Consider the following 13,887-nt stretch of genomic DNA (forward strand, 5'->3'; position numbering starts at 1 on the left):
TCACCTAAAAAGGTTACACTGAGGAACTCACTAACAAAACATGTTCAATATCGAATTTAGCAAAATTACAAGGTAACACTGTGAAACTCACCCGCATAACAAGTTTGCACTGTGGGAATCTCACACATAACAATGTCACACAGTCAAACTCACTCTCTACCAATGTTACACTCTGAGGCCCACTAACTAGACAGGCTGACACTGTGGAATTCACTTCCATAACAACGTCACACTTTCAAACTCACTGACATTACAAGTTTACTCTGTGGGAATTTCTCACATAATAAGGTCAATTTGTGGGACTCACATAATAAGGTCACACTGTGAAAATTACTCACATAACAAATTTACACTGTGGGACTCACTAACATAAAGTTTACAATATGGGATGCCCTAAATACCCAAAATTATACTGTGGAACTCTCCAAAATAACACGGTTACACTGTGGAACACACACACCTGAACATGTTTCATTGAGGAACTCACTAACATAACATGTTCAATATCGAATTTAGCAAAATTACAAGGTAACACTGTGAAACACACCCACATAACAAGTTTACACTGTGGGAATCTCACACATAACAATGTCACACAGTCAAACTCACTCTCTACCAATGTTACACTCTGAGGCTCACTAACTAGACAGGTTGACACTGTGGAATTCACTTCCATAACAACGTCACACTTTCAAACTCTCTCATATAACAAGGTCAAACCGTGGGATTCACTCACATAACAAGGTCACACTGTGTAAATTACATAACACGGTTACACTGTGGAACTCACTCACCTAAAAAAGTTGCACTGAGGAACTCACGAACAAACAATATCGAATTTAGCAAAATTATAAGGTTACACAGTGAAACTCAGACACATTACAAGTTTACATGGTGGGAATCAGTCACATAATAAGGTCACACTGTCTAAATTGCTCACACAACAAGTTTACTCTGTGGGACACACTAACATATAGTTTGGAATATGGGTTACACTAAGTAAACAAAATTGTACTGTGCAACTCTCTCACATGACGTTTACACTGTGGAACTGACTCACATAACACGGTTACACTGTGGAACTCACTCACATAACAAATTTATACTGTCCATCGCCGGATGTGGATTTGTTTGCTGCTAAATGCCAGATGTGGAATGGTACTCCTGCCCGATACTGAATGTGGAGTGTTTGGCCTGCCAGATGCCAGATTTGGACTGGTCTGCCAGTGAGATGCCGGATTTAGAATTGACTACCTGCCACATGCTAGATGTGGAATGGTCTGCCAGTAAGATGCTGAATCTGGTACCATCTTCCTGCCATTTGCTGGACATGGACTGCTCTGCCTAACAGATGCCAGATGTGGAATTGTCCATCTGGAAGATGCTGGATGTGGAATGTTCCTCTGACACATTCCGGATTTGGAATGGTACATCTGCCAGATGGTCCTCATGTGAGAATGTGGATGTACAATATAATTCGTGCCAGATGCTAGATGTGGAATTGTGCACCTGCAAGATGTCGGAGGTATAATTGTCCACCTGCGAGTCGCCAGATGTGGAATGTTCCACCTGCCACATGCCGGAGGTGGAATGGTCCTTCTGTGAGAATCCGGATGTGGAATGGACTTTGTACCAGATGCCGGACGTGTAATGGTACAGCGGCGAGATGCCGGATGTAGAATGATCTTCTGGACGGGATGCCAGATGTGGAATGAAATTCGTGCCAGATACCAGATGTGAAATGGTATGCTTGTCAGTTGCAGGATATGGAATGGTCCTATGCCAGATGCTGGCTATGGAATGGTCTGCCTGGCTGATGCTGGAGTGGAATAGACCACCTGCCAGTTGCAGGATGGGGAATGGTTTGCTGCCAGATTCCAGATGTAGAATGGGTTTATTTTCCCCAGATGCAGGATGTGGAGTGGTCGGACTGCCAGATGCCAGATGTGGCATTGTCCACCCACTTGATGCCAGATATTGACTAGTCTTCCTGATAGATGCCAGATGTGGACTGGTCGATAGCGAGATGCCGCATTTAGAATTGACTACCTGCCAGATGCTGGCTGTGGAATGGTCTGCCTGTAAGATGCTGAATCTGCTATCATCTTCCTGCCATTTGCTGGAATTGGACTGCTCAGCCTAACAGATGATGGATGTGGAATTGTCCACCTGGAAGATGCTGAATGTGGAATGTTCCTCTGACACATTCTGGATGTGGAATGGTACATCTGCCAGATGCCGGAGGTGGAATGTTCCTCATGTGAGACTCTGGATGTATAATATAATTCGTGCCAGATGCCAGATGTCGAATTGTATGCTTGCCAGATTCCGGAGGTGAAATTGTCCACCTGCAAAAGCCCAAATGTGGAATGGTCTGCCTGCCAGATGCCAGATGTGGAATGGTCCACCTGCCAGATGCCAGATATGGATTGGTCCACCTGCCAGATGCCGGAGGTGGAATGGTCCTTCTGTGTGATTCCGGATGTGGAATGGACTTCATGACAGTTGCTGGATGTGTAATGGTACAGCGGCGAGATGCCAGAGTAGAATGATCTTCTGGACAGATACCGGATGTGGAATGGAATTCGTGCTAGATGCCAGATGTGAAATGGTACAGCGGCGAGTTTACAGTGTGGGACTCACTCACCTAAAAAGGTTACCCTGAGGAATTCACTAACGTAATATTTTCAATGTCGAATTTAGCGAAATACAAGGTAACACTGTGAAACTCACCCACATAACAAGTTTACACGGTGGGAATCTCACATATAACAATGTAACACTGTCGAACACACTCCATACGAATGTTACACCCTGATACTCACTAAGTAGAAAGGTTGACACGATGGAAATCACTTCGATAACAATGTCACACTTTCAAACTCACTCACATAACAAGTTTACACTCTGGGAATCTCTCACATAATAAGGTGAATTTGTGGGATGCACATAATAAGGTCACACTTTGTAAATTACTCACAGAACAAATTTACATTGTGGGACTCACTAACATAAAGTTTACAATATGGGATGCCCTAAGTACCCAAAATTATACTGTGGAACGCTCCAAAATAACACGGTTACACTGTGGAACACACTCACCTAAACATGTTTCATTGAGGAACTCACTAACATAACATGTTCAATATCGAATTTAGCAAAATTACAAGGTAACACTGTGAAACTCACCCACATAACAAGTTTACACTGTGGGAATCTCACACATAACAATGTCACACAGTCAAACTCACTCTCTACCAATGTTACACTCTGAGGCTCACTAACTAGACAGGTTGACACTGTGGAATTCACTTCCATAACAACGTCACACTTTCAAACTCTCTCTGATAACAAGGGCAAACGGTGGGACTCACTCACATAATAAGGTCACACTGTCTAAATTACTCACACAAGTTTACTCTGTGGGACACACTAACATATAGTTTAGAATATGGGTTTCACAAAGTAAACAAAATTATACTGTGCATTTCTCCTACATGACGTTTACACTGTGGAAATGACTCACATAACACGGTTACACTGTGGAACTCACTCACATAACAAGGTTATACTGTGGAACTCACTCACCTAAAAAGGTTACACTGAGGAACTCATTAACATCACATTTTCAATATCGAATTTTGCAAAATTACAAGGTTACACTGTGAAACTCAGACAAATAACAAGTTTACATGGTGGGAATCACTCACATAATAAGGTCACACTGTGTAAATTACTCACACAACAAGTTTACTCTGTGGGACACACTAACATATAGTTTGGAATATGGGTTACACTAAGTAAACAAAATTATACTGTGCAACTCTCTCATATGACAAGTTTACACTGTGGAACTGACTCACATAACAAATTTATACTGTCCATCGCAGGATGTGGATTTTTTGCTGCCAAATGCCAGATGTGGAATGGTACTCTGCCAGATACTGAATGTGGAGTGGTTGGCCTGCCAGATGCCAGATTTAGACTGGTCTGCCAGTGAGATGCCCGATTTAGAATTGACTACCTGCCAGATGCTAGATGTGGAATGGTTTGCCTGTAAGATGCTGAATCTGGTATCATCTTCCTGCCATTTGCTGGAATTGGACTGCTCAGCCTAACAGATGATGGATGTGGAATTGTCCACCTGGAAGATGCTGATGTGGAATGTTCCTCTGACACATTCCGCATGTGGAATGGTACATCTGCCAGATGACGGAGGTGGAATGTTCCTCATGTGAGGCTCTGGATGTACAATATAATTTGTGCCAGATGCCAGATGTGGAATTGTATGCTTGCCAGATCCCGGAGTTGGAATTGTCCACCTGCAAACACCCAAATGTGGAATGGTCTGCCTGCCAGATGCCAGATGTGGAATGGTCCACCTGCCAGATGCCAGAGGTGGAACGGTCCTTCTGTGAGAATCTGGATGTGGAATGGACTTCATGACAGATGCTGGATGTGTAATGGTACAGCGGCGAGATGTCAGAATAGAATGATCTTCTGGACAATATACCATATGTGGAATTGAATTCGTGCCAGATGCCAGATTTGAAATGATACAGCGGTGAGTTTACAGTGTGGGACTCAATCACCTAAAAAGGTCACGCTGAGGAATTCACTAACATAACATTTTCAATGTCGAATTTAGCGAAATACAAGGTAACACTGTGAAACTCACCCACATAACAAGTTTACACGGTGGTAATCTCACATATAACAATGTCACACTGTCGAACACACTCCATACCAATGTTACACTCTGATGCTCACTAAGTAGAAAGGTTGACACTATGGAAATCACTTCGATAACAATGTCACACTTTCAAACTCACTCACATAACAAGTTTGCACTCTGGGAATCTCTCACATAATAAGGTGAATTTGTGGGATGCACATAATAAGGTCACACTGTGTAAATTACTCACAGAACATATTTACACTGTGGGACTCACTAACATAAAGTTTACAATATGGGATTCCCTAAGTACCCAAAATTATACTGTGCAAATCTCTCCCATGACAAGTTTACACTGTGGAACTCACTCACATATCAAGTTTACACTGTGGAACTCACTCACCTAAAAAAGTTGCACTGAGGAACTCACTAATATAACTTTTTCAATTTCGAATTTAGCAAAATTACAAGGTTACACTGTGAAACTCAGGCACATAACCAGTTTACATGGTGGGAATCACTCACACAACAAGGTCAAATTTTGGGACTCACATAATACGGTCACACTGTGTAAGTTACTCCCATAACAAGTTTACACCATGGGACTTACTCACCTAAAAAGATTACACTGAGGAACTCATTAACATCACATTTTCAAAATCGAATTTAGCGAAATTAAAAGGTAACATTGTGAAACTCAGACACATAACAAGTTTACACGGTGGGACTCTCACACATAACAATGTCACACTGTCAAACTCACTCTATACCAATGTTATACTCTGAGGCCCACTAACTAGACAGGTTGACACTGTGGAATTCACTTCCATAACAATGTCACACTTTCAAACTCACTGACATTACAAGTTTACTCTGTGGGAATTTCTCACATAATAAGGACAACTTGTGGGACTAACATAATAAGGTCACACTGTGAAAATTACTCACATAACAAATTTACACTGTGGGACTCACTAACATAAATTTACTATATGGGATGCCCTAAATACCCAAAATTATACTGTGGAACTCTCCAAAATAACACGGTTACACTGTGAAACACACACACCTGAACATGTTTCATTGAGGAACTCACTAACATAACATGTTCAATATCGAATTTAGCAAAATTACAAGGTAACACTGTGAAACACACCCACATAACAAGTTTACACTGTGGGAATCTCACACTTAACAATGTCACACAGTCAAACTCACTCTCTACCAATGTTACACTCTGAGGCCCACTAACTAGACAGGCTGACACTGTGGAATTCACTTCCATAACAACGTCACACTTTCAAACTCACTGACATTACAAGTTTACTCTGTGGGAATTTCCCACATAATAAGGTCAATTTGTGGGACTCACATAATAAGGTCACACTGTGAAAATTACTCACGTAACAAATTTACACTGTGGGACTCACTAACATAAAGTTTACAATATGGGATGCCCTAAATACCCAAAATTATACTGTGGAACTCTCCAAAATAACACGGTTACACTGTGGAACACACACACCTGAACATGTTTCATTGAGGAACTCACTAACATAACATGTTCAATATCGAATTTAGCAAAATTACAAGGTAACACTGTGAAACACACCCACATAACAAGTTTACACTGTGGGAATCTCACACATAACAATGTCACACAGTCAAACTCACTCTCTACCAATGTTACACTCTGAGGCTCACTAACTAGACAGGTTGACACTGTGGAATTCACTTCCATAACAACGTCACACTTTCAAACTCTCTCATATAACAAGGTCAAACGGTGGGACTCACTCACATAACAAGGTCACACTGTGTAAATTACATAACACGGTTACACTGTGGAACTCACTCACCTAAAAAAGTTGCACTGAGGAACTCACGAACAAACAATATCGAATTTAGCAAAATTATGAGGTTACACAGTGAAACTCAGACACATTACAAGTTTACATGGTGGGAATCACTCACATAATAAGGTCACACAGTCTAAATTACTCACACAACAAGTTTACTCTGTGGGACACACTAACATATAGTTTGGAATATGGGTTACACTAAGTAAACAAAATTATACTGTGCAACTCTCTCATATGACAAGTTTACACTGTGGAACTGACTCACATAACACGGTTACACTGTGGAACTCACTCACGTAACAAATTTATACTGTCCATCGCCGGATGTGGATTTGTTTGCTGCCAAATGCCAGATGTGGAATGGTACTCCTGCCCGATACTGAATGTGGAGTGTTTGGCCTGCCAGATGCCAGATTTGGACTGGTCTGCCAGTGAGATGCCGGATTTAGAATTGACTACCTGCCACATGCTAGATGTGGAATGGTCTGCCAGTAAGATGCTGAATCTGGTATCATCTTCCTGCCATTTGCTGGACATGGACTGCTCTGCCTAACAGATGCCAGATGTGGAATTGTCCATCTGGAAGATGCTGGATGTGGAATGTTCCTCTGACACATTCCGGATTTGGAATGGTACATCTGCCAGATGGTCCTCATGTAAGAATGTGGATGTACAATATAATTCGTGCCAGATGCTAGATGTGGAATTGTCCACCTGCAAGATGTCGGAGGTATAATTGTCCACCTGCGAGTCGCCAGATGTGGAATGTTCCACCTGCCAGATGCCGGAGGTGGAATGGTCCTTCTGTGAGAATCCGGATGTGGAATGGACTTTGTACCAGATGCCGGATGTGTAATCGTACAGCGGCGAGATGCCGGATGTAGAATGATCTTCTGGACGGGATGCCGGATGTGGAATGAAATTCGTGCCAGATGCCAGATGTGAAATGGTATGCTTGTCAGTTTCAGGATGTGGAATGGTCCCCTGCCAGATGCTGGCTATGGAATGGTCTGCCTGGCTGATGCTGGAGTGGAATAGACCACCTGCCAGTTGCAGGATGGGGAATAGTTTGCTGCCAGATTCCAGATGTAGTATGGGTTTTTTTTCCCCAGATGCAGGATGTGGAGTGGTCTGCCTGCCAGATGCCAGATGTGGAATTGTCCATCCACTTGATGCCAGATATTGACTAGTCTGCCTGATAGATGCCAGATGTGGACTGGTCGCTAGCGAGATGCCGCATTTAGAATTGACTAGCTGCCAGATGCTGGATGTGGAATGGTCTGCCTGTAAAATGCTGAATCTGCTATCATCTTCCTGCCATTTGCTGGAATTGGACTGCTCAGCCTAACAGATGATGGATGTGGAATTGTCCACCTGGAAGATGCTGGATGTGGAATGTTCGTCTGACACATTCCGAATGTGGAATGGTCTGCCTGCCAGATGCCAGATGTGGAATGGTCCACCTGTCAGATGCCGGAGGTGGAATGGTCCTTCTGTGAGAATCCGGATGTGGAATGGACTTCATGACAGATGCTGGATGTGAAATGGTACAGCGGCGAGATGCCAGAGTAGAATGATCTTCTGGACAGATACCGGATGTGGAATGGAATTCGTGCCAGATGTGAAATGATACAACGGCGAGTTTACAGTGTGGGTCTCACTCACCTAAAAAGGTTACACTGAGGAACTCACTAACAAAACATGTTCAATATCGAATTTAGCAAAATTACAAGGTAACACTGTGAAACTCACCCGCATAACAAGTTTACACTGTGGGAATCTCACACATAACAATGTCACACAGTCAAACTCACTCTCTACCAATGTTACACTCTGAGGCCCACTAACTAGACAGGCTGACACTGTGGAATTCACTTCCATAACAACGTCACACTTTCAAACTCACTGACATTACAAGTTTACTCTGTGGGAATTTCTCACATAATAAGGTCAATTTGTGGGACTCACATAATAAGGTCACACTGTGAAAATTACTCACATAACAAATTTACACTGTGGGACTCACTAACATAAAGTTTACAATATGGGATGCCCTAAATACCCAAAATTATACTGTGGAACTCTCCAAAATAACACGGTTACACTGTGGAACACACACACCTGAACATGTTTCATTGAGGAACTCACTAACATAACATGTTCAATATCGAATTTAGCAAAATTACAAGGTAACACTGTGAAACACACCCACATAACAAGTTTACACTGTGGGAATCTCACACATAACAATGTCACACAGTCAAACTCACTCTCTACCAATGTTACACTCTGAGGCTCACTAACTAGACAGGTTGACACTGTGGAATTCACTTCCATAACAACGTCACACTTTCAAACTCTCTCATATAACAAGGTCAAACCGTGGGATTCACTCACATAACAAGGTCACACTGTGTAAATTACATAACACGGTTACACTGTGGAACTCACTCACCTAAAAAAGTTGCACTGAGGAACTCACGAACAAACAATATCGAATTTAGCAAAATTATAAGGTTACACAGTGAAACTCAGACACATTACAAGTTTACATGGTGGGAATCACTCACATAATAAGGTCACACTGTCTAAATTGCTCACACAACAAGTTTACTCTGTGGGACACACTAACATATAGTTTGGAATATGGGTTACACTAAGTAAACAAAATTGTACTGTGCAACTCTCTCACCTGACGTTTACACTGTGGAACTGACTCACATAACACGGTTACACTGTGGAACTCACTCACATAACAAATTTATACTGTCCATCGCCGGATGTGGATTTGTTTGCTGCCAAATGCCAGATGTGGAATGGTACTCCTGCCCGATACTGAATGTGGAGTGTTTGGCCTGCCAGATGCCAGATTTGGACTGGTCTGCCAGTGAGATGCCGGATTTAGAATTGACTACCTGCCACATGCTAGATGTGGAATGGTCTGCCAGTAAGATGCTGAATCTGGTACCATCTTCCTGCCATTTGCTGGACATGGACTGCTCTGCCTAACAGATGCCAGATGTGGAATTGTCCATCTGGAAGATTCTGGATGTGGAATGTTCCTCTGACACATTCCGGATTTGGAATGGTACATCTGCCAGATGGTCCTCATGTGAGAATGTGGATGTACAATATAATTCGTGCCAGATGCTAGATGTGGAATTGTGCACCTGCAAGATGTCGGAGGTATAATTGTCCACCTGCGAGTCGCCAGATGTGGAATGTTCCACCTGCCAGATGCCGGAGGTGGAATGGTCCTTCTGTGAGAATCCGGATGTGGAATGGACTTTGTACCAGATGCCGGACGTGTAATGGTACAGCGGCGAGATGCCGGATGTAGAATGATCTTCTGGACGGGATGCCGGATGTGGAATGAAATTCGTGCCAGATACCAGATGTGAAATGGTATGCTTGTCAGTTGCAGGATATGGAATGGTCCTCTGCCAGATGCTGGCTATGGAATGGTCTGCCTGGCTGATGCTGGAGTTGAATAGACCACCTGCCAGTTGCAGGATGGGGAATGGTTTGCTGCCAGATTCCAGATGTAGAATGGGTTTATTTTCCCCAGATGCAGTATGTGGAGTGGTCGGACTGCCAGATGCCAGATGTGGCATTGTCCACCCACTTGATGCCAGATATTGACTAGTCTTCCTGATAGATGCCAGATGTGGACTGGTCGATAGCGAGATGCCGCATTTAGAATTGACTACCTGCCAGATGCTGGCTGTGGAATGGTCTGCCTGTAAGATGCTGAATCTGCTATCATCTTCCTGCCATTTGCTGGAATTGGACTGCTCAGCCTAACAGATGATGGATGTGGAATTGTCCACCTGGAAGATGCTGAATGTGGAATGTTCCTCTGACACATTCTGGATGTGGAATGGTACATCTGCCAGATGCCGGAGGTGGAATGTTCCTCATGTGAGACTCTGGATGTATAATATAATTCGTGCCAGATGCCAGATGTCGAATTGTATGCTTGCCAGATTCCGGAGGTGAAATTGTCCACCTGCAAAAGCCCAAATGTGGAATGGTCTGCCTGCCAGATGCCAGATGTGGAATGGTCCACCTGCCAGATGCCAGATATGGATTGGTCCACCTGCCAGATGCCGGAGGTGGAATGGTCCTTCTGTGTGATTCCGGATGTGGAATGGACTTCATGACAGTTGCTGGATGTGTAATGGTACAGCGGCGAGATGCCAGAGTAGAATGATCTTCTGGACAGATACCGGATGTGGAATGGAATTCGTGCTAGATGCCAGATGTGAAATGGTACAGCGGCGAGTTTACAGTGTGGGACTCACTCACCTAAAAAGGTTACCCTGAGGAATTCACTAACGTAATATTTTCAATGTCGAATTTAGCGAAATACAAGGTAACACTGTGAAACTCACCCACATAACAAGTTTACACGGTGGGAATCTCACATATAACAATGTAACACTGTCGAACACACTCCATACGAATGTTACACCCTGATACTCACTAAGTAGAAAGGTTGACACTATGGAAATCACTTCGATAACAATGTCACACTTTCAAACTCACTCACATAACAAGTTTACACTCTGGGAATCTCTCACATAATAAGGTGAATTTGTGGTATGCACATAATAAGGTCACACTTTGTAAATTAATCACAGAACAAATTTACATTGTGGGACTCACTAACATAAAGTTTACAATATGGGATGCCCTAAGTACCCAAAATTATACTGTGGAACGCTCCAAAATAACACGGTTACACTGTGGAACACACTCACCTAAACATGTTTCATTGAGGAACTCACTAACATAACATGTTCAATATCGAATTTAGCAAAATTACAAGGTAACACTGTGAAACTCACCCACATAACAAGTTTACACTGTGGGAATCTCACACATAACAATGTCACACAGTCAAACTCACTCTCTACCAATGTTACACTCTGAGGCTCACTAACTAGACAGGTTGACACTGTGGAATTCACTTCCATAACAACGTCACACTTTCAAACTCTCTCATATAACAAGGTCAAACGGTGGGACTCACTCACATAACAAGGTCACACTGTGTAAATTACATAACACCGTTACACTGTGGAACTCACTCACCTAAAAAAGTTGCACTGAGGAACTCACGAACAAACAATATCGAATTTAGCAAAATTATAAGGTTACACAGTGAAACTCAGACACATTACAAGTTTACATGGTGGGAATCACTCACATAATAAGGTCACACAGTCTAAATTACTCACACAACAAGTTTACTCTGTGGGACACACTAACATATAGTTTAGAATATGGGTTTCACAAAGTAAACAAAATTATACTGTGCATTTCTCTTACATGACGTTTACACTGTGGAAATGACTCACATAACACGGTTACACTGTGGAACTCACTCACATAACAAGGTTATACTGTGGAACTCACTCACCTAAAAAGGTTACACTGAGGAACTCATTAACATCACATTTTCAATATCGAATTTTGCAAAATTACAAGGTTACACTGTGAAACTCAGACAAATAACAAGTTTACATTGTGGGAATCACTCACATAATAAGGTCACACTGTGTAAATTACTCACACAACAAGTTTACTCTGTGGGACACACTAACATATAGTTTGGAATATGGGTTACACTAAGTAAACAAAATTATACTGTGCAACTCTCTCATATGACAAGTTTACACTGTGGAACTGACTCACATAACAAATTTATACTGTCCATCGCAGGATGTGGATTTGTTTGCTGCCAAATGCCAGATGTGGAATGGTACTCCTGCCAGATACTGAATGTGGAGTGGTTGGCCTGCCAGATGCCAGATTTAGACTGGTCTGCCAGTGAGATGCCCGATTTAGAATTGACTACCTGCCAGATGCTAGATGTGGAATGGTTTGCCTGTAAGATGCTGAATCTGGTATCATCTTCCTGCCATTTGCTGGACATGGACTGCTCTGCCGAACAGATGCCAGATGTGGAATTGTCCATCTGGAAGATGCTGGATGTGGAATGTTCCTCTGACACATTCCGGATTTGGAATGGTACATCTGCCAGATGGTCCTCATGTGAGAATGTGGATTTACAATATAATTCGTGCCAGATGCTAGATGTGGAATTGTGCACCTGCAAGATGTCGGAGGTATAATTGTCCACCTGCGAGAGGCCAGATGTGGAATGTTCCAACTGCCAGATGCCGGAGGTGGAATGGTCCTTCTGTGAGAATCCGGATGTGGAATGGACTTTGTACCAGATGCCGGACGTGTAATGGTACAGCGGCGAGATGCCGGATGTAGAATGATCTTCTGGACGGATGCCGGATGTGGAAAGAAATTCGTGCCAGATGCCAGATGTGAAATGGTATGCTTGTCAGTTTCAGGATGTGGAATCGTCCCCTGCCAGATGCTGGATATGGAATGGTCTGTCTGGCTGATGCTGGTGTGGAATAGACCACCTGCCAGTTGCAGGATGGGGAATGGTTTGCTGCCAGATGCCAGATATAGAATGTTTTTTTTTCCCAGATGCAGCAAGTGGAGTGGTCGGACTGCCTGATGCCAGATGTGGCATTGTTCACCCACTTGATGCCAAATATTGACTAGTCTGCCTGATAGATGCCAGATGTGGACTGGTCTGCCAGCGAGATGCCGCATTTAGAATTGACTACCTGCCAGATGCTGGATGTGGAATGGTCTGCCTGTAAGATGCTGAATCTGGTATCATCTTCCTGCCATTTGCTGGAATTGGACTGCTCAGCCTAACAGATGATGGATGTGGAATTGTCCACCTGGAAGATGCTGATGTGGAATGTTCCTCTGACACATTCCGCATGTGGAATGGTACATCTGCCAGATGACGGAGGTGGAATGTTCCTCATGTGAGGCTCTGGATGTACAATATAATTTGTGCCAGATGCCAGATGTGGAATTGTATGCTTGCCAGATCCCGGAGTTGGAATTGTCCACCTGCAAACACCCAAATGTGGAATGGTCTGCCTGCCAGATGCCAGATGTGGAATGGTCCACCTGCCAGATGCCAGAGGTGGAACGGTCCTTCTGTGAGAATCTGGATGTGGAATGGACTTCATGACAGATGCTGGATGTGTAATGGTACAGCGGCGAGATGTCAGAATAGAATGATCTTCTGGACAATATACCATATGTGGAATTGAATTCGTGCCAGATGCCAGATTTGAAATGATACAGCGGTGAGTTTACAGTGTGGGACTCACTCACCTAAAAAGGTCACGCTGAGGAATTCACTAACATAACATGTTCAATGTCGAATTTAGCGAAATACAAGGTAACACTGTGAAACTCACCCACATAACAAGTTTACACGGTGGTAATCTCACATATAAC

The sequence above is a fragment of the Narcine bancroftii genome, unplaced genomic scaffold, assembly GCF_036971445.1.
Source record: "Narcine bancroftii isolate sNarBan1 unplaced genomic scaffold, sNarBan1.hap1 Scaffold_163, whole genome shotgun sequence".
NCBI lineage: Eukaryota > Metazoa > Chordata > Chondrichthyes > Torpediniformes > Narcinidae > Narcine > Narcine bancroftii.